The 21,584-nt window shown below is 41.2% G+C and overlaps 1 long non-coding RNA gene across 6 annotated transcripts in view; it reads left to right on the top strand.

Moving 5' to 3' along the window:
• LOC113631519 (uncharacterized) overlaps nt 1-21,584 on the top strand; it is an 80,149-nt gene that overhangs the window by 26,176 nt on the left and 32,389 nt on the right. For 3 of the 6 annotated variants that reach the window (XR_003437397.1, XR_003437393.1, XR_003437396.1), the window contains 4 exons: nt 15,342-16,383; nt 17,176-17,277; nt 17,461-17,728; nt 20,016-20,404. This is a non-coding gene — a long non-coding RNA (uncharacterized LOC113631519). Of the gene's footprint in view, nt 1-15,341; nt 16,384-17,175; nt 17,278-17,460; nt 17,729-20,011; nt 20,405-21,584 lie in introns of all 6 variants that reach the window. The other 3 variants (XR_003437394.1, XR_003437395.1, XR_003437398.1) reach the window with 3 other exon arrangements.

Consider the following 21,584-nt stretch of genomic DNA (forward strand, 5'->3'; position numbering starts at 1 on the left):
GGTTTTAATATAATACATATTTTAAAGGCCATTCACTGCTTTTAATAGAAAAGGTGTTTTTTTATTTATTCATTTATTTATTTATGTGAGAACACTTAACATGATGTCTACCCTCTTAACAGATTTTTAAGCGCACAATACAGTGTTACCTGTAGGCACAGTATTGCACAACAGATGTTTAGAACTTATTCATCTTGAAAAACTGAAAGTTTATGCCCATTCATTAGCAACTCCCCATATCCCATCCCCCCGACACTGCCCCCCACCATTCTACTCTCTGCTTCTATGATTTTAACTACTTTGGATACCATACATACCTGGAATCATGCAGCGTTTGTCCTTCTGTGCTTATTTCTCTTAGCGTAATGTCCTCAGTGTTCATCCATGTTGTCACATATGGCAGGATTTCCTTCTTTTTTAAGGCTGAAGAGTATTCCGTTGTACTTAGAGACCACGTTTTCTTTATCTGTTCATCCGTCGATGAACCTTTAGGTTCTTTCCACATCTTGGCTGTAGTGAACAGAGCGGCAATATATTCATTATTATAAGGTTTGATTTATTTTTTAAAAGATTCTCATAGTAAAATAATGAAATAATTGATATAAATCTTAGTGAAAGCTACAGTTCTTATAGAAAAAACAATTGGCATCTGGACCCTAGGCATGGAATCTAGCAGGCAGGTGACTTTGTGTACAAGTTGAGGTCATGGCTGCAGTCCCCTGGGACTTCAAGGGAATCACAAATGCCTTCCTCCTGGAAACGCTGGGGGTCAGTGTAACAATCTAGTGTCTGGGGTTCCGCTGCCACACTAGTTACCTCCTGCCCATCTGTTTATTACGTGAACATGGGTCGTCCAGACAACGGGGGACTCTAGTAGCTCACAGGATTACTGTGAAAATGAAAGAAACTAACAAATGTAATGTGAGTAGCCAAAGCCTGGCCCATACTAGGCATTGAATAAATACCAGTTATTATTTCATTATTTCTGTCTCTTGTTAGCCACAGCTGTACCTGAAAAAGACCACATTCAGAGCCCAACTCCATTGAGTTTGGAAGGAAAGCAGAAACTCTCATCTTCAGAAACTTTGAAGAATTACCTGAGTTAATTGGAAAGGAAGTCCCATGAGAGGCCCTTCTGGTTTCCTTCCTAGAGCACATCTCACCAGAATCACTGATTGTATCATTTAATTGTCACCACCATGATGATCCTGGATTGGCTGAATTTTATCAAAGGAGTATTAACACCCCTTCGTCAAAGGTGATATTAACAGCAGTAAACCTTGGTTTATTGGGGCTAGTGAGAGCACCCAAGGCAATAAAACAGGCTTGCCTGGGATCACCTAGGAGGTGCTGGTTTCAGAAAAACAAGTGCCAAACAACAGAGTGCTTGACGGGAGTGCAGGGAGGGGTCAAATGGAAGAGAGAGATAAAAAAAAAAACCCAAAACAAAAAAAAACTTCCCCTCTGCCCAGTGTGAGTCTGGTAATGATCTAGACTATGATGTTGATATTTACTATTATTATACAACTCAGTTTTCTAAAAACATATTTTAAAAGCCATCAAGGGAAAGTATCTGTACTTTGTCACTACTTATCAGAAACAAATGTGTTTATCAAGACTTTCACTTCACATGCCTCTTCAATTTATTTCCTAAAATTATGCTGGTTACATAAAATTCACTGTAAACATGAGTTGCTGGATTTTACTAGAACTCTACGTGAAGGTCAAGTTTCCAATAAAAATGCTATGGTAAAAAGGATTGGGGTCTCGAATTAAGGACAGACATTACTGTAAGTGTATTTTGGTAAGAAGTCACAATTTTTAAAAATTAATTAATAATTAATTTTTGGCTGCGTTGGGTCTTCATTGCTGCGCGCAGGCTTTCTCTAGTTGTGGCTAGTGGGGCTACTCTTCATTGTGGTGCACGGGCTTCTCATTGCGGTGGCTTCTCTTGTTGCGGAGCACCGTCCCTAGGCGAGCGGGCTTCAGTACTTGTGGTTTCACGGGCTCAGTAGTTGTGGCTCGCGGGCTGCAGAGCGCAGGCTCAGTAGTTGTGGTGCACAGGCTTAGTTGCTCCTCGGCATGTGGGATCTTCCTGGACCAGGGATTGAATCCATGTCCTCTGCATTGGCAGGTAGATTCTTTTTTTTTGCAGTACGCAGGCCTCTCACTGCATAAAGGGCATAAAGAGACCCGTATCCCAGCCTCTCCTGCAGGTTGGTGTGTTCTTTGGGACTAGGTTCTTTCTGCACAGTGGGGTATAAGCAGAAGTGATGCTGCCGTATATGCAGTTCATCTCTCTAAAAAGGGGTGTGTGCACACATCTCTGGCCTTTCCCACTGGTTGGAGGCCTGGAGCAGCTATTCTGCACCAGAAATGGAAGCTGTGTGCTGACCATGGCAGGGGCACCCAGCCCGTCCTGGACCACTCTTCCCTGGCCTATTACATGAGAGGGAAATGAAGTTCCGTTTAAGCTATGTTTGGCTCTCTGCTATAGCTAGGTAGCCTGTTTTGTAACTGATATAATCATGAGGTGTTCTAACGGGTTTTAAAGCATTGACTTATGATAATATAAATGACTTAGGAATGTTCAGGAAAGAGTGTCTCAATTTAAAGCAATTGTCCCAATGTTGGGTATCCCAGATACACGGGTATTTGACAGGACAGGTCTATGCAGGCAACTGGGGTCCTGTAACACTATCTCAAAAATAGCAAACCCAGTCTGAGAGACATCTTACAGAACAACTGCGTGTACACTTCAAATATATCAAGGGCAATAAAGAGCAAGGCTCAGGAACTATTTCAGATTAAAGGAAATGAGACAATTAAATGCAATGTATGGTCATGGACAAGGGAAAAAGAGCTGTAGGGGCCATTATTGGAACTGTTGCTAAAGTTTGAGCATGGACTGTCCTTTAGATACATCAGTTCTAATAATCTTGATCTTGATAACTGTGTTGTGGTTATATAAGAAAATATCTTTGTTCTTAGAAAAAACAATGAAGATTTAAGTTTAAAGCATCATGATGTGTACAACATATTCAAATGGTTCAGAAAAAATATGCACACGTATATATGTATACAACACCCATGAATACTACTGGGAGAGAGGGGGAGAGAGAGAGAGAGAGGGAATGATAAAGCAAATGGATAAAACAAATGTAAGCAATTGGAGAGTCAAGGTGGTAAAGTGTAGAATAAACACCAGCAACTTTTCTGCAAGTTTATTTATTATTCTTTTTTAATATATATGTATCTTTAAAAAACTATTTTAATTAATTACTTAATTTATTTGGCTGCACCGGGTCTTAGTTGCGGCCTGTGGGATCTAGTTCCCTGACCAGGGATCGAACCCAGGCCCCCTGCATTGGGAGCACAGAGTGGACCCACTGGACCACCAGGGAAGTCCCTCTATAAGTTTAAATTTAGGTCAAAATGAAAAAGTATAATGAAAAAGAGATGAGTATAATTTTCTCCTCCTCAGTCATCAACAATAACGTCAATAGTCACATACTTGTATATGAATATTGCCTGCCAATTAAATTTTTGCTGTTGGCAAAACTTGGCCGGGTGCTCAAGCATGTGACCCTACATTTTGGGCCCATTTCCAATGCTCCAAATTTTCCTTGAAGCAAATTTGTCAAAATAATTGTGGAATAAACTCCCAATTTAGAAGTTGTCAAAACAGACCCACTCTCCATCTTTTATAGAAGAGCAGATGTGGACTTTGGGTTTGCATAGCAGGTGGACTTAGAGGCCGATACTAAGCACGGACTAAAATTCAATTCGTGTGTTTTGGTGATGTGTCTATTTCCCCAATTTAGGGACATGCTCCAAAATAGATGCCTGTACACTTCCACTTCAAAAATATTGAAAGTGATGGTGTCAGGGATGTGCATTAAGGTCATCTTTATACCAGTAAAGCTACTCTAAGTCAGAAACATCCTGTAATCCAGTAATGTTATCTTCCAATTATTGATGAAAAGAGACAACACAGATGCATTCACAGACCAAACACCTCAGCGATTACTTCTTAGGTCATCAATAGGTCCTGAAAGATTTTTAGATTACTTAGACAGTGGATTTTGGGTCGCAGCTTGCCTTATTTTCTCCAGACCCTGGTTAGAAATTCATTCATTCATTCAACAAGCTTTTTTTTTTTTTTTGCGGTACACGGGCCTCTCACTGTTGTGGCCTCTCCCGTTGCGGAGCACAGGCTCCGGACGCGCAGGCTCAGCGGCCATGGCTCACAGGCCCAGCCGCTCCGCGGCATGTGGGATCTTCCCGGACCGGGGCACGAACCCGTGTCCCCTGCATCGGCAGGCAGACTCTCAACCACTGCGCCACCAGGGAAGCCCTCAACAAACATTTTTAAGCACTGCCAACTGTCAGCCACTGAGTTAAGTACTGAAATGACACAGTTTGCCCTTCTAGTGCTTATAGTCAAGAGAGGATGAGGGAGGTAGTATTAGTTGAGAACCTTAGTCCTATATGAATTCATTCTTGTTGTGTCTTGCCATCTTCTTTTCATTTTCTAGCGTTTCCTCTTAAGATGCATAAGTTCCTCTTATACGCATAATATAAATATTTGTTTTTACAAAAGTAGTGTATGGAAATCACATTTCCAAATACAGTTAAAGTTAACTTTCAATGCACATGGGGGAGATGTTGGTTGAAGGGTACAAATTTCCCGTTAGAAGATGAATAAATTCTGGGTATCCAGTGCACAGCGTTGTGAACATAGTTAACCATACTGTATTATGTACTTGACTGTTGCTAAGAGAATAGATCTTAAATGTTCCAACCATAAAAAGAAATGGTAATTTTGTCATGTGATGGAGATGTTGGCTAAGGCTACAGTGGTCATTGTACTGCAGTAGGTAAGTCTATGAAACCAACACATTGTACGTTGTGTTGACATATAACACACAAGTTTATATGTCAATTATATCTCAAGAAAGCTGGGGAAAAAGTTAAATGCATGCAGTAACTTTATGACAACTCAAATAAATATAAACCTAGTTTTACTTTCTGGTCAAATATCATGTTGACAGTTCAAAGTGGGATTTTGGAAAACTAATTACTCATCCCTCTTTCCTTGTGGCTTCATGCAAAGAGATTAATATATAGCAATTTTTTTTTTAATTTATTTTTTTGGCTGCGTTGGGTCTTCATTGCTACGCATGGGCTTTCTCTAGTTGAGGCGAGCGGGGCTACTCTTCACTGAGGTGTGCGGTGCGTGGGCTTCTCATTGCAGTGGCTTCTCTTGTTGCGGAGCACAGGCTCTAGGCACGCGGGCTCAGTAGTTGTGGTGCCCAGGCTTAGTTGCTCCTCGGCATGTGGGATCTTCTCGACCAGGGCTCAAACCTGTGTCCCCTGCATTGGCAGACGGATTCTTAACCACTGCTCCACCAGGGAAGTCCCTATATAGCAATTTTTAATAAAATACTAATGTGTTAATAGCTGGTAATCACCCCATCTGTTCCAACATTGTCCTCTTGTGTAGTATCTGTGCAGGACAACGTGGTTCAGGCTTGAAACTTCTCTTCTGAATCTAGGATAATTGGATCTGGGAAATCTGCTGACTTCTGGGAAGCAGGAATGAAAGGTGGCGTCAGATCATGGGGCTGGCTTCTCTCCCCGGGGAAGCAAAGCCCAAGAAAGGTCTCATATTTTGGCCAGTAACAACTTCTCTTCATCTGAGGGCAAGAAGCCTAGATAAGGACATTGGGATGAGGACAAAAGTTCCCTTTTTAACATTCTACACTGTCTTTATTAAAGATTTGTTGGGTGGGTTATACTTCTCTCTACAGCTGTAAGGTCCTTGTGAGCAGAAACCATACCTTAACACATTTTTTATTGTCTCTGCCTAAAGTAATAGAGACATGTTTGCTGATTGATCAACCTTAGTTGCTTTATGCTTTAGGTGACATTTTTTAGAAGGCATTTTGAGATCTCCAGGTGCCTTCAGGATATGACTATAAACATCAATTTCCATTGTACTGTACATGTACACAAGTCTTGGTTAATAGATATTTCCAGATAAAGTAGGTTCTACGGCACTACAGTGTAGGATATTAATAGTTTTACAGTATCTGTGTCACTGTGGAACAACATCATTCAATAGCATAAAGCTACTGAATTAATTACCCCAAAGAAAGTACAGTGCCACCTGCTTTTAAACTATTTTAATATGAGGTTTATACCACAGGACTGAGCAAAAAGAAAATTATGCCTGTTGAAGAACAACTTTCTGGAGATTGTGTTTGATACAATTAATTTTTTTTCTCTGGAAAAATCTAATCAACCATTAATTTTATAATTACATAATTATCTGTTCCAAAGATCACACATTTACCAAAAGAATGCATGCAGAATGTGTTTTGAAGGTATTTTATCCATCTATTAGCCAAAAATTCTATCCATTCATGACTATTTAGTAAGCTTTTATGGATATAAATGTAATAAATACTCAACAAATATATAAATACTCAGCAAATATTTATTGAATGGATTCATTGACCTCCCTTGAAGAACTGTCTTAAAAAGCAAGATTCCACAAATATCTGAGCCTGTTTATTCCCTCAACAGCTTTCTAGTTGGCCTCAGCATCAATCCATTCATCTCAGTGATGAAAATTGTGGAGAATCAGATTGGACCACACAGACCTGGAACTTCCAACAAACTCTGCTCTTGGTCAAAACATTTTCTAGTAGACTAACATTGTCTTCTGTTCTCTGGTTAACAGAGGGACATCATGGACATATCCATAAGTTAGAAATCATAGTGAGCACATCCATCTTCAGTGCTAAAAAGAAAGTGATGTGTAGACTACTGTAGCGTTGCAAGCTGGTGAATAATGGACAGACCTACAATGGGTTTAATTCCTGACTCTAGTTAGAAATTAACTCCCTCCTTAACGTATTAGTGTGCATGGGCATATTTGATGCTATTTATTTAACATTCTCCATGATAACTAAGTAGGATACAGCAGTGATGAGTCTGCATTCTAGAAATACACCTAAAGTAAGGCAGAGTTTCTCTAAATTGTAATTGACTAAATGTGTAGTTTCTAGGGTGGTATTTCGTGAACTAGAGTTGCTGGGTTGTTTTTTTTTTTTTTTTTTTTTTCAGGTCCAATGCACCTCTAAGAACATTTCTTATTTTGTGTTTATAATATGAAGATACTTAAAATAGAACCACAAAAGTAATGTGTGGATGCGCTGGGTCTTGTAGGTGACCACTTCACGATCGAGCATGGCCATGTACTTTCAGTGTCTGTGATCACCTTTGCTTTTGAGACAACATCAATATTTTCACACTGATAGCCTTGCCCTTCTGGGGATCCAAAGCCATATACTCCTAGGCCCCAGATATCTGAATTTGAAAAAAATCTTACTCTAGAATAGAGAAGAGGATTCCACAATCCTCTTACATCAGAGAAACCCTATCCACTCTTACTCTGGTAGGGAAAGGATTAATTAAAAGAAGCTTCAACTGTTAATACCATAGATGTTGTGAGATGCTGCTACAGTATTGGGATTAGCTGGATGAGAATGGCTGTTAAGTGTTGTTGAATGAAGTAATCCCACCTGCCACAGAAATCCTGGGAGCCTGTGTTATTGGCTCAGTCACTAGGGATTCTATACATGTCAAAAAGAACTTTGCCATGACAGGGTGACTTGAAGTTACTATGTATGATATAGGGGAACAATGGAATCTGTTATTTGAGTACCAAAAGAAGCTTTTATTCTATATTATTTTATCGTTTGGCCACACCATGCAGCCTGTGGGATCTTAGTTTCCCAACCAGGGATTGAACCCAGGCCCCAGCAGTGAAAGTGGAGTCCTAACCACTGTACCACCAGGGAATTCCCCAAAAGAAGCTTTTTTTTTTTTTTAACTTTTTTTTTTAAACATCTTTATTGGAGTATAATTGCTTCACAATGGTGTGTTAGTTTCTGCTTTACAATGAAGTGAATCAGTTATGCACATACACACATCCCCATATCTCCTCCCTCTTGTGTCTCCCTCCCACCCTCCCTATCCCACCGCTCTAGGTGGACACAAAGCACGGAGCTGATCTCCCTGTGCTATGCAGCTGCTTCTCACTAGCTATCTATTTTACATTTGGTAGTGTATATATGTCCATGCCACTCTCTCACTTCGTCCCAGCTTACCCTTCCCCCTCCCCGTGTCCTCAAGTCCATTCTCTACGTCTGTCTTTATTCCTGTCCTGTCCCTAGGTTCTTCAGAACCATTTTTTTTTTTAGATTCCATATATATGTGTTAGCATATGGTATTTGTTTTTCTCTTTCTGACTTACTTCACTAGGTATGACAGACTTTAGGTCCATCCACCTCACTACAAATAACTCAATTTCGTTTCTTTTTATGGCTGAGTAATATTCCATTGTCTATATGTGCCACATCTTCTTTATCCATTCATCTGTCAATGCGCATCTAGGTTGCTTCCATGACCTGGCTATTGTAAATAGAGCTGCAATGAACATTGGGGTGCATGTGTCTTTTTGAATCATGGTTTTCTCTAGGTGTATGCCTAGTAGTGGGATTGCTGGGTCATATGGTAATTCTATTTTTAGTTTTTTAAGGAACCTCCATACTGTTCTCCATAGTGGCTGTATCAGTTTACATTCCTACAAACAGTGCAAGAGGGCTCCTTTTTCTCCACACCGTCTTCAGCATTTGTTGTTTGTAGATTTTCTGTTGATGCCCATTCTAACTGGTGTGAGGTGATTGTAGTTTTGATTTGCATTTCTCTAATAATGTTTTGATTTGCATTTCTCTAATAATGTTGAGAATTTTTTCATGTGCCTCTTGCCCATCTGTATGTCTTCTTTGGAGAAATGTCTATTTAGATCTTCTGCCCATTTTTTGATTGGGTTGTTTGTTTAATACAGAGCTGCATGAGCTGTTTATATATTTTGCAGATTAATCCTTTGTCTGTTGATTCATTTACAAATATTTTCTCCCATTCTGAGGGTTGTCTTTTCATCTTGTTTATAGTTTTCTTTGCTGTGCAAAAGCTTTTAAGTTTCGTTAGGTCCCATTTGTTTATTTTTGTTTTTATTTCCATTACTCTAGGAGGTGGATCAAAAAAGATCTTGCTGCGATTTATGTCAAAGAGTGTTCTTCCTATGTCTTCCTCTAAGAGTTTTATAGTGTCCAGTCTTACATTTAGGTCTTTAATCCATTTTGAGTTTATTTTTGTGTATGGTATTAGGGAGTGTTCTAATTTCATTCTTTTACATGTAGCTGTCCAGTTTTCCCAGCACCACTTATTGAAGAGACTGTCTTTTCTCCATTGTATATCCTTGCCTCTTTTATCATAGATTAGTTGTCCGTAGGTGTGTGGGTTTATCTCTGGGCTTTCTGTCCTGTTCCATTCATCTATATTTCTGGAAAAGCAGACATTTAAAAAAATAGTTTTGTTTCAAGATGATCGCAAATGAATTTTTCCTCAAGCACATTTCTTCTAGATGTTTTTTTTCCTCATAGACATTTAATCTCCATGCTTCTGATTTATTTACACCTGACTCATCAAAATCTGTTTTTTTTTAAAGTGTTCTTTGAAGTCTAAGGAACCTAAATAAGATTTGTAAAAGATGTTTAAGTCTGGAAATCATGTTGGCAACACAAAATAAAACATGAACGAGCCAGTTTGAATTGCCATAAGTACTGCTCTGATAATCTGCTATGAGGTTCCTTGTAATCATCTTTGTGACTGACTCACTCCCTGGATAGAGGCAAATTTGAGTAGAAAATCAAAAAATCTGCATTCTTGGGCTTCCCTGGTGGTGCAGTGGTTGAGGGTCCACCTGCCAATGCAGGGGACATGGGTTTGTGCCCCGGTCCGGGAAGATCCCACATGCCGCGGAGCAGCTGGGCCCGTGAGCCATGGCCGCTGAGCCTGCGCATCCGGAGCCTGTGCTCCGCAACGGGAGAGGCCACAGCAGTGAGAGGCCCGCGTACCGAAAAAAAAAAAAAAAATCTGCATTCTCTTCCTGCCTCTCCCCAAAGATACAACGGAGTGCTGTATTCAAAAGTGAAATGTTTTATTTGCAATTAAATTCAAACAGCTGTTTCCTTTCTTTAAAAAATGATTATCCAGTAGTTTCACTATCATCAATATTGAGAAGATAACAGATTTGGAAGATTTAACTAATAGAAAAGAATGTAAGAATTCCTTGACTTTTGGAGTAACTAAGTTTAGGCTAATTCTGGAACATCTCTCATCTTGTTTTGATCTGAAACAGATGTGCCTTCTACCCCTGACAAAAGTACTGCATGGGTGATTCACTACGTTGTTTGAAGCGTCAATTTCGCGTTACCTGTTGAACAGCAGAGATGGGCATGCTTTCTGCGTCCATGTGGTCACACGAGGTCCTTCTCGTCATCTCCCCACGACGGAGCGAGGGCTGTGGGCTGGGGCAGAGTCAGGACCAGGGAGCATGATGAGGGACAGCGGTCCCGCAGGAACCCTCTACGCGACTAGGTTTGGGAGCACCTCAGCCAATGGGCCACAGCACATGCGGGAGGGAGAAGGGAGGACATACCAGTGGGCACGAGGTGTGGGGGGCTGATGAGCCACTTCAAGAAGGCAAATGGCCAAGGCAGAGAAAAGTACAACCTGCTACTCAACATCGTAGCCACCTAAGGGCTACTGCCGCCAAGGGCTCTTTAAGTTAGAATTCATCAACATGAAGCAAAGGCAAAGATTTATTTCCTCAGTCACACGAGCCACATATTAAGGGTTCAACAACCGCATTTTGGTGAGCGCAAAACACGAAACGTTTACAACATCGCAGACGTAAACCGTCTGTGTCATAATCCCAAATATGACCATCTTCGCTCCAGGTTAAAAGCAAAGTCTCATGGAAAACAAACTTATGGTTACCAGAGGGGATAGAGGGGGTGGGGGGAGATAAATTAGGAGTTTGGGATTAACATATACACACTACTGCATATAAAACAGATAAACAACAAGGACCTACTGTATAGCACAGGGAACCATATTCAGGGCCTTGTAATAATCTATAATGGAAAGGAATCTGAAAAACAATATATATTTATAACTGAATCACTTTGCTGTACACCTGAAGCTAACACGACATTGTAAATTAACTATACTTCAATTAAGAAATGGTTATTAAAAAAAAAGCAAAGTCTCACCTTTGCCCAATTACATATGGTCAGAACAGCCATCTTTATTGAATGAGAAAACAAAGGAGAGACATTGCATTGAGTCACTGCTAATTCAAAAAGAGTCATGTACCACAGTGTTCACTGCAGGTCTATTTACAATAGCCAGGACATGGAAGCAACCTAAGTGTCCATCGACAGATGAATAGATAAAGAAGATGTGGCACATATATACAATGGAATATTACTCAGCCATAAAAAGAAACGAAATTGAGTTATTTGTAGTGAGGTGGATGGACCTAGAGACTGTCATACAGAGTGAAGTAAGTCAGAAAGAGAAACAAATACCGTATGCTAACACATATATATGGAATCTAAAAAAAAAAAAATCGTTCTAAAGAACCTAGGGGCAGACCGGAATAAAGACGCAGACGTAGAGAATGGACTTGAGGACACGGGGAGGGGGAAGGGTAAGCTGGGACGAAGTGAGAGAGTGGCCTTGACATATATACACTACCAAATGTAAAATAGCTAGCTAGTGGGAAGCAGCCGCATAGCACAGGGAGATCAGCTCGGTGCTTTGTGACCACCTAGAGGGGTGGGATAGGGAGGGTGGGAGGCAGGGAGACACAAGAGGGAGGAGATATGGAGATATATGTGTATGTATAGCTGATTCACTTTGTTGTAAGGCAGCAACTAACACACCATTGTAAAGCAATTATACTCCAATAAATATGTTAAAAAAAGTCACTGCTAAATTAGATAGATCCCACTTTAAAAATAGAACGCATAACTAATTTCTGATTTTTCCTGAGAGAAGGCATCTCTTGAGAGTCTTTAAGTCTCTAAAGTATCCAGAATGCCTTTTAGTATAATTATTAAAAAATACTTTGTGAATATATTATTTACAGTATTCAAAAAATGCGGGCAAGGGGCTATGGGGTATCAAGGCTAATGCAACTGGGACACAATTCGAGCTCCACGTGATGGGGTTGCTCTCTTTCTCCACCTTTCCTCATCAACTCCTCCTCTCATCCATCAGTCTCAAGACAGACTGGGGCACCGTCTGTCTTCTGAACACGCCAAGCCAGTTTTTGTTCCAGACATGTTGCAAATGTTATTTCCTCAGTGTGAGGTTCTCTTCCCTCAGATCTTTGCACGGCTGGCACATGTGACCTAACACCTGAATGCTGACAAGGGGTTAAGTCAAACATGATCCTCCTGGACGACCTTCTGGACACCTGTCTATGGCCCCTGCTTCCAGCCTTGCACTCCTGTAGCTCTATGTATTTATAATTCATCTGTATCAGCTTCTTTGTTGTACTTGCCACTCCCTGAAATGACCTCAATTACTTGTTTACTGTTTGTGAGCAAGGACCTTGTCTCCTTCACTGCGGTATACAGTGCCTAGAACAGAGTCTGGTAATAAACATCTGTTTAAACAATGAATGAATGAATGCACGAAAGGGATAAAGCCCTGCATCTGTGTTGCTTATGTTCTAGTGAAATAGTAATAGCTAACAAGTGAGAATTTACTATAGAGTAGACACTTTACATAAATTATCTAATTTACTAATGTAGAAATCTGATAAAATACTCTTATTATCCCTATTCTACAAATTAAAAATACTGGGTCTTAGATCAGTTGAGTAACTTGCACGAGATTAATGGGTGGAGACAGAATGGAGCGCCGGCAATCTTATCCCAGGACAACGCCTTCATCAGAGCCCTGTCTCTCTCTTTCTCCTCTCTGTGCACATTTCAGAATTAATTTCCTCAATTGGGTTCCACATCCCCTTGAGTCCTTGGTGCTTGAGTCTTACTTTGAATGAATAATAATGATAATGATAATAATCTACAATGTTTATAAAGCCCTCTACAGTTTATGTAGCAGATTCTCATGTGTTATCTCTTTTTGGATCCTTATAACTATCCTCTGAGCTAGGCAGGAAAGATATTATTATCAGCAAAATCACCCAGTGGAGAAGATACTCAGCATAAAGGAAAAAATCATTATTTTTGCATGTGAGAAAAACAATGTCACCCTGATTTTAAATGTCACCCCAATTTTGAGAATAGCCTCTGGCTTCTCCGTGAAATCACTGGAGTGAATGGTAGAAGATAAGTAGCACTTCTGTGCATGAATAAACCATGAAATATTATTTGACAATAAAATTTTCAATTAATGTGGAAATATTTGCTCTGAATCTTGGCTCTTGACGATTTAAGTCTCGGCCAAATATTAAAAATATGTTTTATTTCATTGCACAAAGCACTCTGCAGATGCTTAGATTCCTGAGAAACTGAAAACTGCCATTTTTCAGCATCCTGAATATGAATTAGGCTGATGGATGGACCATGTTGGGAGAATTAGGTTCTCTGGGACACTAAGTAGCCTTTACCCTTGCGCAGTGTGGCTCTGTTAGAGAAACAGGGGCTTTTACTCCGACCGGCTTTCAGATGCCAGTTTTCCTGGGCCTCTTGATCCTTTGTGGAATCCTCTTCAATCCAGTGATCATGCCAAAAAATAGTAAAATTTTAAAAAGGGAATCTGATCAAATATTTTTGACCAACGCGTTTATTTAGAATTGTGTACCTTAAAAAAGATCTGTGTGATGTCTCAGACAAATACGCAGATTGCAGGGTAGGCATTTTATTGTGCACAGTGACGCAATGGGAGACTATGAAACAAAATGAATGAAGCGGAACTCCATGGATCATGACGGATTGACGTGGAAACGGAATGTTGAGTAAAAATAGAGCAAGATGCAGAAGTGTAGTTATAGTGCACCAGTTATGTGATGTTACTAACATGTAAAATTGCCCGATTATTTTATACATGCATTTGCAGCTAAAATATAAGGATGTTGGTGATAAAAGGTAGACGTTAAATTCAGGGTAGTGATTGGTTCAAGGGCTGGTGGGGGAAGGTAGGAAATGGGACCCGTGAGATGTACTCAGGATGCTGCAATTGTATTTGTAAGTGGTAGATTCATGGGGGGTTATTACTTAGTTTACTTTTAAAAAAAATTTATTTATTATTATTTTTAAATTTATTGTTTTGTTTGGCTGTGCTGGGTCTTCATTGCTATGTGCAGGCTTTCTCTAGCTGCGGCGAGCGGGGGCTATTCTTCGTTGCGGTGCTACTCTCATTGAGGGGGCTTCTCTTGTTGCCGAGCATGGGCTCTAGGCACAGGGCTTCAGTAGTTGTGGCTCTTGGGCTCAGTAGTTGTGGCTCACGGGCTCTAGAGCGCAGGCTCAGTAGTCGTGGTGCACGGGCTTAGTTGCTCCACGGCATGTGGGATCTTCCCGGACCAGGGCTCGAACCCGTGTCCCCTGCATTGGCAGGCAGATTCTTAACCATTGCGCCACCAGGGAAGCCCTTGTTTACTTTTCAAAAAGCTAAGATATTTCATCACTAAACAACAAAAACCCCATTCTCCTACATAGTTGCAAAACAGTTTGGTAACTGCCACAACAGAGGTGTGTAGAGGGAGGAGGAAGCCTTTGTTTAAAGCTCAGAAGGTTGCAGAAGAGAGGGGAAAACATGCAGCTGCCCTGAAGGATGGGTGAGGCTGGCCTGGCGGTGAGATCATTCTAGAAGAAGAAAAGCACATCCAAAGTACCAGGGGCATGACAACACCTGATGTGAATGGAAGCTGGCGTCATAATTCCTGGGGCTGGAGCATACGCCACAGGTCAAAACCATACATACAAGGTCATGAGGTACTTAAGAAAGCGGATTCTGGACTACCTGGGTTCAAAATCCGGCTCTGCCTTTTACACTATATAACCATCATTCTTTTTATTAAACAATTTTTATTTGTTTTAAAATTTTTTGTTTAATGTTTTTGGCTGTGCCCTGCAGCATGTGGGATTTTAGTTCCCCAACCAGGGATCCAACCCGCACCCCCTGCATTGGAAGGGTAGAGTCTTAACCACTGGACGGCCAGGGAAGTCTCCTTTAACCATCATTTTGTTATTTAATCTCTCTGTGCCTCTATTTCCTCATCTGTGAAATGGGGCTACAGAGACAATACTTAGTGTTAGCTGCCATTGTTGTTGCGATGAGGGTGATAATCATTAACCCTTACAGCAACCCACCTGCTCCTCCAGGCACCCTGAGTCCTGTGGATTCTGCCTTACTAGGGTCTCTAATGTTACTCCCTTCTACTGCAGCTCAAGTCCTCAGCCTCAATTCATGTGTCCTTCAAAACGAGACGATCGGCCTCAAGCCCCGCTCCTCTCACGTCAGGTCGGAAGGCCTTCCCGGGATGCTTTGCGGTGCTTGCACATTCAGGGGGAGTGTCTTCCATGGGCCAGAGCAGCCTCCCCTCACCCAGCCTGCTGACCTTGAGTGCCATCCAGAGTAATGTGTATTCATCCCACTGTCCATAATCTGTTTCCACATACCATGTGCTTGGGGCGTCATAAAACTTTGGCGCAGAGAAAGTCGAAAACAAAGGAGAAGTCTTTAATTCTTATTATTTTCATATGCCACTTCACTAGATTTCTCTCTCTCTTTTGTTTCTGTACTTACTGTTTCTAGGTTAACACAGCTTTCATGCCCCTGTACCAGAGATGGGAATTGTTATCTCTCATTTCCCCGTCTCATTATTTTGACTCAGGAGGTAGAACGTGCATCAGCCATTGATGGCACGTTTCATCTCCCCCACTGACCGTCTGCAGTCCTCTCCTCACTCTGAGGTAGGCTCATCGCTTGCCTTTGCCTTTTGGTGTTATTGTACATCCTTCCTTCCTAAGTGTCTGCTTTCTAGGATGCTACAAGGAAGTTGTGTAAGGCATGTTGGGGGGATTTGTTAATTAGTCTGCATTCTAACCTGGATGTTCCATATCGCGGCAGGAGTGGCGCTGTGCCGTTCTGGACGCAGCCCTTTGAAGGTATAGAAACTCCTGCTTCTGTGCTTCAGGAATGCTGTAAGGAAGCTCAGGCTATCCTGCTGGAGAGAGGCCACTTGAAGAGGCCGTGGAGGGACAGACACCGTGTGGAGGAGGCCCCAGACTTCTTGGACCTTCCGGTCCATGACCAATGCCAGGCTGCATCACACGGAACAGAAGAAACACAGGCCACCTGCAGAATCTAGATCAGTCACCATTAATCGTTTTAAGATGCTGAGTTTTGGGGAGGTTTGTTACTCAGCAATTGATAACTGAAACACTCAATTAGTCTGCATGTTCTTCATTAAGAGACTATGAAATGGTAAGAAACAATGTAGAATTTTATGAGGACAGGCTTTCTCTCCTATCTCTAATGTTATCTTCATTCCACTTGCATGTCAGATTTTATTCTGCTTCTAACAGGCTTATTCCCATATCTGTGCTTATTTTTGATAAATCCCCAATTTTCAGTCTAGAGTGATTTTGTTTCATGTCTGCCTGAGTTAGTGTGATCTTTGGGGGAAAATTTCTACTCAGGGAGCCTAAGAACAATTACATTGCTTGTGAATTCTAGTCATGCAATGTTTTAAGAGGTATATTCATAGCAGTGCCTTCACAATATTTATTGGGAATAAAATTGGTAAGATCCAATGATGATCTCTTTAAAACAGTTATTTGGTAAAATCTGTGGGTCTGGGGGGCCAACATGATGGCAGAATAATTGCTAAGTCACTGTCAAGGCGTTGCTCTATTTAATGTCTGCAATTTTGCACAAGCCAAGCGGAACTAATCAAAATATTGAAGGTAGGTTCTTGCTGCTGAAAACTCCCCCAACACATACCAGGAGAACTGTTTACAAGGCCAAAAATACGAGTTTATATATCGTGAGTGAATTGGATTTTTAAAATAAGAAACCGTGGTTGAAATGAAGCAATCATTTGTTCTAAAGAGAACTACTAGTGATGTTTTCAGCAATTAAGTTCTTATTGTGCCCGTCGCTGGTGCATCTGGGGTAACACAGGCATAGGCTTAAGCAGCCCCATCATTTTTTTTTAACCCATTTTGGACACATTTACCTGTTTTTCACAACAGAGTCTCTCTGTGTATATTTCAGAGCCTCTGTGTGAGGTGTGGTTGGCTTCCTCTGACAGCCCCTCCCTGTGTGTGCCCCGCCCAACCAGGACTAACCCCATCCCGTGGGTGGAGACTGGGAGAGGTAACCTCACGGATTCTTCCTTGCCTGTTACCCTCTTGTTGACCTTCCTCCCAGAGGCTCAGTGCTTGCCAGCCTCACCCTTGATCCTAAAGGCTTGCAATCAGATCCTCCCTCCTAGTCTGTCCTTTCTTCCAGTTCGTCCTTCCACCGGAATTCAACCGTCCTGTCTTCTTTCCTTTATAGAACGTCCTGTTCAGATGGTGGGCAGTCCTTGGAACTAAGAACCTGATACAAGATCACGTGTTAACCCAAATGAGGGTCCATAAGGATGGAATTTTTAGGCCACAGGAAAAAATATTTTGAGACAAAAGGCTACTTTTATTCTCCTAAATGAACACCAAACTCTTGGTGGCTCATACAGTAGAGCTAGCACAGTTTATGGACAGACTGACCCGGGCCCGTGGGAGTTTCATCAGCTCTGAGTCTCTTGAACACAGCAGTGATCCCAGAGGTAAGACAAAAAGCTGAGCAACAGTGAGAAAATCTGTCAAAATCACCTTGTTCGTTTTTTTGTATCAGACAAAGAATCACCTTCAGAACCAGGGATGTAGGTTCAGGTACGTAATTATGGAGTAGGGGAGCAGCTGTCAGGCCAAAGTAAGAGCAGAGCCAAGGAGATGGGAGACCAGGGAGACAGAAGAGGGAGGGCAGACGGGCATCTTGTACGTTTGCAGGCTCGACGGCTGCACAGTGATATTCATACGGTAGGGTCAGGCTCAGGCATATTAATAGCGATTACCCCACATCCTCAGAAAAGATGAGGTTGTATTCTAGGCGCTTTGTTTAAAAAGGCAACAAAGTGTAATGCATTTTTAAAAAGGCCTAATTGTATGTGGTTCACACACAAAATTTTTGCTGCTACAAGAGGTAAAAGTTGAGTTATTTGGGAAAGTTAGTTATTTAGAACAGATCACTCCCTAAACATGCTAGGCGCGCGCGGGCACCTGCACCACCCGACATGCACACATCGATCTAGATTCAAACGCAGAAATGCAGTTGCTGGATCTTGAGCATTTCATTTGGATCAGCTCCATTTATCTTCCCATTGATCTTGGGGACGATACTACTTTGACTTCCGATTCACATAGTTTCTAGTCATTCTCTGTCACTTCTTGCTGCCCCCTGTTTGTGCTGTGGGATTCCCTTTACCCTGTCTTTCCTATTCCAGTCCTACCTGAAGGCCACCTGGCTGCGTCCTCTGCAACATGAAAAGCACCATTAGCTCATGCCACTATGGTTTGAGTCTATGGGAAAAGATGGGCCCTAGCCCGGGGGTGTCACCAGCCAGGGGGCCTGGATAAGGCAGGGTGGGAGGAGGTGGCAGCAGAGAGATGCAGAGGAGAAAGCCAGCTAAAGACACTAGGTTAAGGCTTTAAGCAGCTTAAACCAACATTGGTATATTTATTTTATGGCTTTATTTTCCCTCTTCAGAAATAATTAGCCTTCAGCATCATTAACATTGTGTAAGTTAAAGGTTGAATTAAGAGGTTAGAAGGTGGTTAAGAAATCTTATGTTCACACACTGTTACATTTTTCAACTGTTGGTATGGGTGTGTGCATTTAATAATGAACGGTTGGGAAAATCGTTATGATAATCTTAAATAAGAGAGTCATTATACGGAAATTATTGTGTATTTTTCTACAAATAGTCATCTTGATTTGAAATAGGCTAATCAGCTGAATTTAGTGATATATTTGTTCTTTGTATTCCATCTCTGAGGCACTTAGAGAAGAAAAATCACATATTTTAATAGAGCCTGAATTTTTGGAAAATGTTGCCCATCACATCCCATGGGGCTGGGGGAAGGGAGCTGGACAGTCTGGGCTGTGAGCCCTCTACCCTCAGATGTATTCACCAGTCCTTTCTGAGCACTGCCAACTCAGGCTCGGTTTAGAATCCATCAATTTCTTATCCCCATGAAAAGGCAATTTTGTCTAAAACCTTGGAGTCTGTAGACTTCAAAGTTGAAAGAAAAGTCACACCAAAGGCTGAATTTTCTTAAACCCCAAGTTGCACAACAAACTAAGTCTAGGAAAAGACTATGCTATTCTTTACGAAATGTATTATTTTGCTTCCAAATAAAGGATAAATTGGATTTTGAGTTTCTTAACAGGTATTATTTATTATGTTAAAACATTACAGCTACTAACGTCATCATCCATGAAAGAAAATGTGAAATTGATTTCCAATATGTGCCTGGATGTCTTCCCTAATCCTTGCACCGTGGTTGGTAGTTAGAGATGTGAGATTTTTATACTCATATATTCTTGGTTGGAGCAATTGTACTTATGATCACACCCTCTTAGATGGTGGGGTGACTTCACTCTGAAGGGAAAATAAAACTATGCCTAGTCACCAGTTACAAGTAATAAGCCTTGCTTTGAGATTATGGGAACTTCAATTAACAGAGACCCTTTTAAAGGAAACTTGGCAGGAGAAATGTGATACTTGTTGGATATCTAGGTTGGCTTCAATCCTGTTTACTCAACACATTTGTCTTAAACTATTGTCTTTTGTTAAATTTTGTATGTTTGTTTAGCATTTTACTTCACATTCAACCATTTTCGTACATTATAGTTTGCTGTGTCTTTAGTATTTTCTGCATCTTACTGGCTTTTAACCTTTATCGTGTTAGCACATACTATTGTTTTAATAGTTTTAGACTTTTGCTCATTTTCAGTTTTAATTTTTACTGATTACATACAGTTTCTCTGAGCTTTCTATCTGTTTTAGTTAGGATTTTATGTTCAAGGACAGAAAACAGGAAATCTCACATAACTGTGGCTGAAAGAAGATAGAAGCTGACCTAACTTCTCCCTCTGCATAAAAGATGTCCACAGACAGCACTTGAAGGCTGGCAGGGTAACCATTGCTATCAATGAGCAGGGTCCAGACTTTCCGATGCAGGTCCTAATGTGTGTTTTCCACGTTCCTGGTCAACTCATGGTCCAGGATGGCAGCTGCAGCTCCAGCCTGGAAAAGGAATAAGATGAGAAGATTGAAAAGGGGCTCTCCCAGCAGCTTAACTATTTTAAGCAGCCCTCCAGAAGTCCTATCTAGCTCTGGTGCTTACACATCTTGATCAGAACATGACTGCTTGGTTACACCTGGCTGCAAGGTGGGCTGGTGAGTATAGTCTTACCTTCTGGATGGACAATGTGCCAGGTGAAAATTAGGGCTCTGTGTCTAAGTGGTAAAAGGAGAAGGGATGCTGGTCCTGGCAGCTAACCGTGTCTGCCATTTATTTTCTTATTTGACGCTACTTATTTTTAAATCTATTAATCTTTTTTTTACATGTATAAGTACTTTAAATTTTTAATTAAAAATTTTTAATTGAAGTATAGTTGATTTACAATGTTGTGTTAATTTCAGGTGTACAGCAAACTGATTCAGTTGTACATATATATATTCTTTTCCATTATAGTTTATTACAAGATATTGACTATAGGACCCTGTGCTATGCAGTAGGACCTTGTTATCTTTTTTTTTTTCTTCCGGTACGTGGGCCTCTCACTGCTGTGGCCTCTCCCGTTGCGGAGCACAGGCTCCGGATGCGCAGGCTCAGCGGCCATGGCTCACGGGCGCAGCCGCTCCATGGCAAGTGGGATCTTCCCGGACCGGGACACGAACCCGTGTCCCCTGCATTGGCAGGTGGACTCTCAACCACTGCGTCACCAGGGAAGCCCTGTTTATCTATTTTATACTCATTAGCTTGCATCGGCCAGTCCCAAACTCCTAATTTATCACTAGCCCCAAGCCCCCTCCAACTTTCTCCTTTAGTAACCATAAGCTTGTTTTCTATGTCTTTAAGCACTATAAATTTGGTTTCACTAATATTGTATTATTTTTAAGAACTATCCGTTTATTATATTCTACTTTAAATGTATTAGTTTTTAACCCTTTTATTCCTATTTGCAGTACTTTATTTTTTCTAATTTTTTTTAATCTTTATTGGAGTATAATTGCTTTACAATGGTGTGTTAGCTTCTGCTTTATAACAAAGTGAATCAGTTATACATATACATATGTTCCCATATCTCTTCCCTCTTGTGTCTCCCTCCCTCCCACCCTCCCTATCCCACCCCTCCAGGCGGTCACAAAGCACCGAGCTGATCTCCTTGTGCTATGCGGCTGCTTCCCACTAGCTATCTACCTTACGTTTGGTAGTGTATATATGTCCATGCCTCTCTCGTGCTTTGTCACAGCTTACCCTTCCCCCTCCCTATATGCTCAAGTCCATTCTCTAGAAGGTCTGTGTCTTTATTCCTGTCTTACCCCTAGGTTCTTCATGACATTTTTTTCCCCT

The sequence above is a fragment of the Aethalodelphis obliquidens genome, unplaced genomic scaffold, assembly GCF_003676395.1.
Source record: "Aethalodelphis obliquidens isolate GAN/ISIS:26980383/991018 unplaced genomic scaffold, ASM367639v1 scaffold33, whole genome shotgun sequence".
In the NCBI taxonomy this organism is placed as follows: Eukaryota; Metazoa; Chordata; class Mammalia; order Artiodactyla; family Delphinidae; genus Aethalodelphis; species Aethalodelphis obliquidens.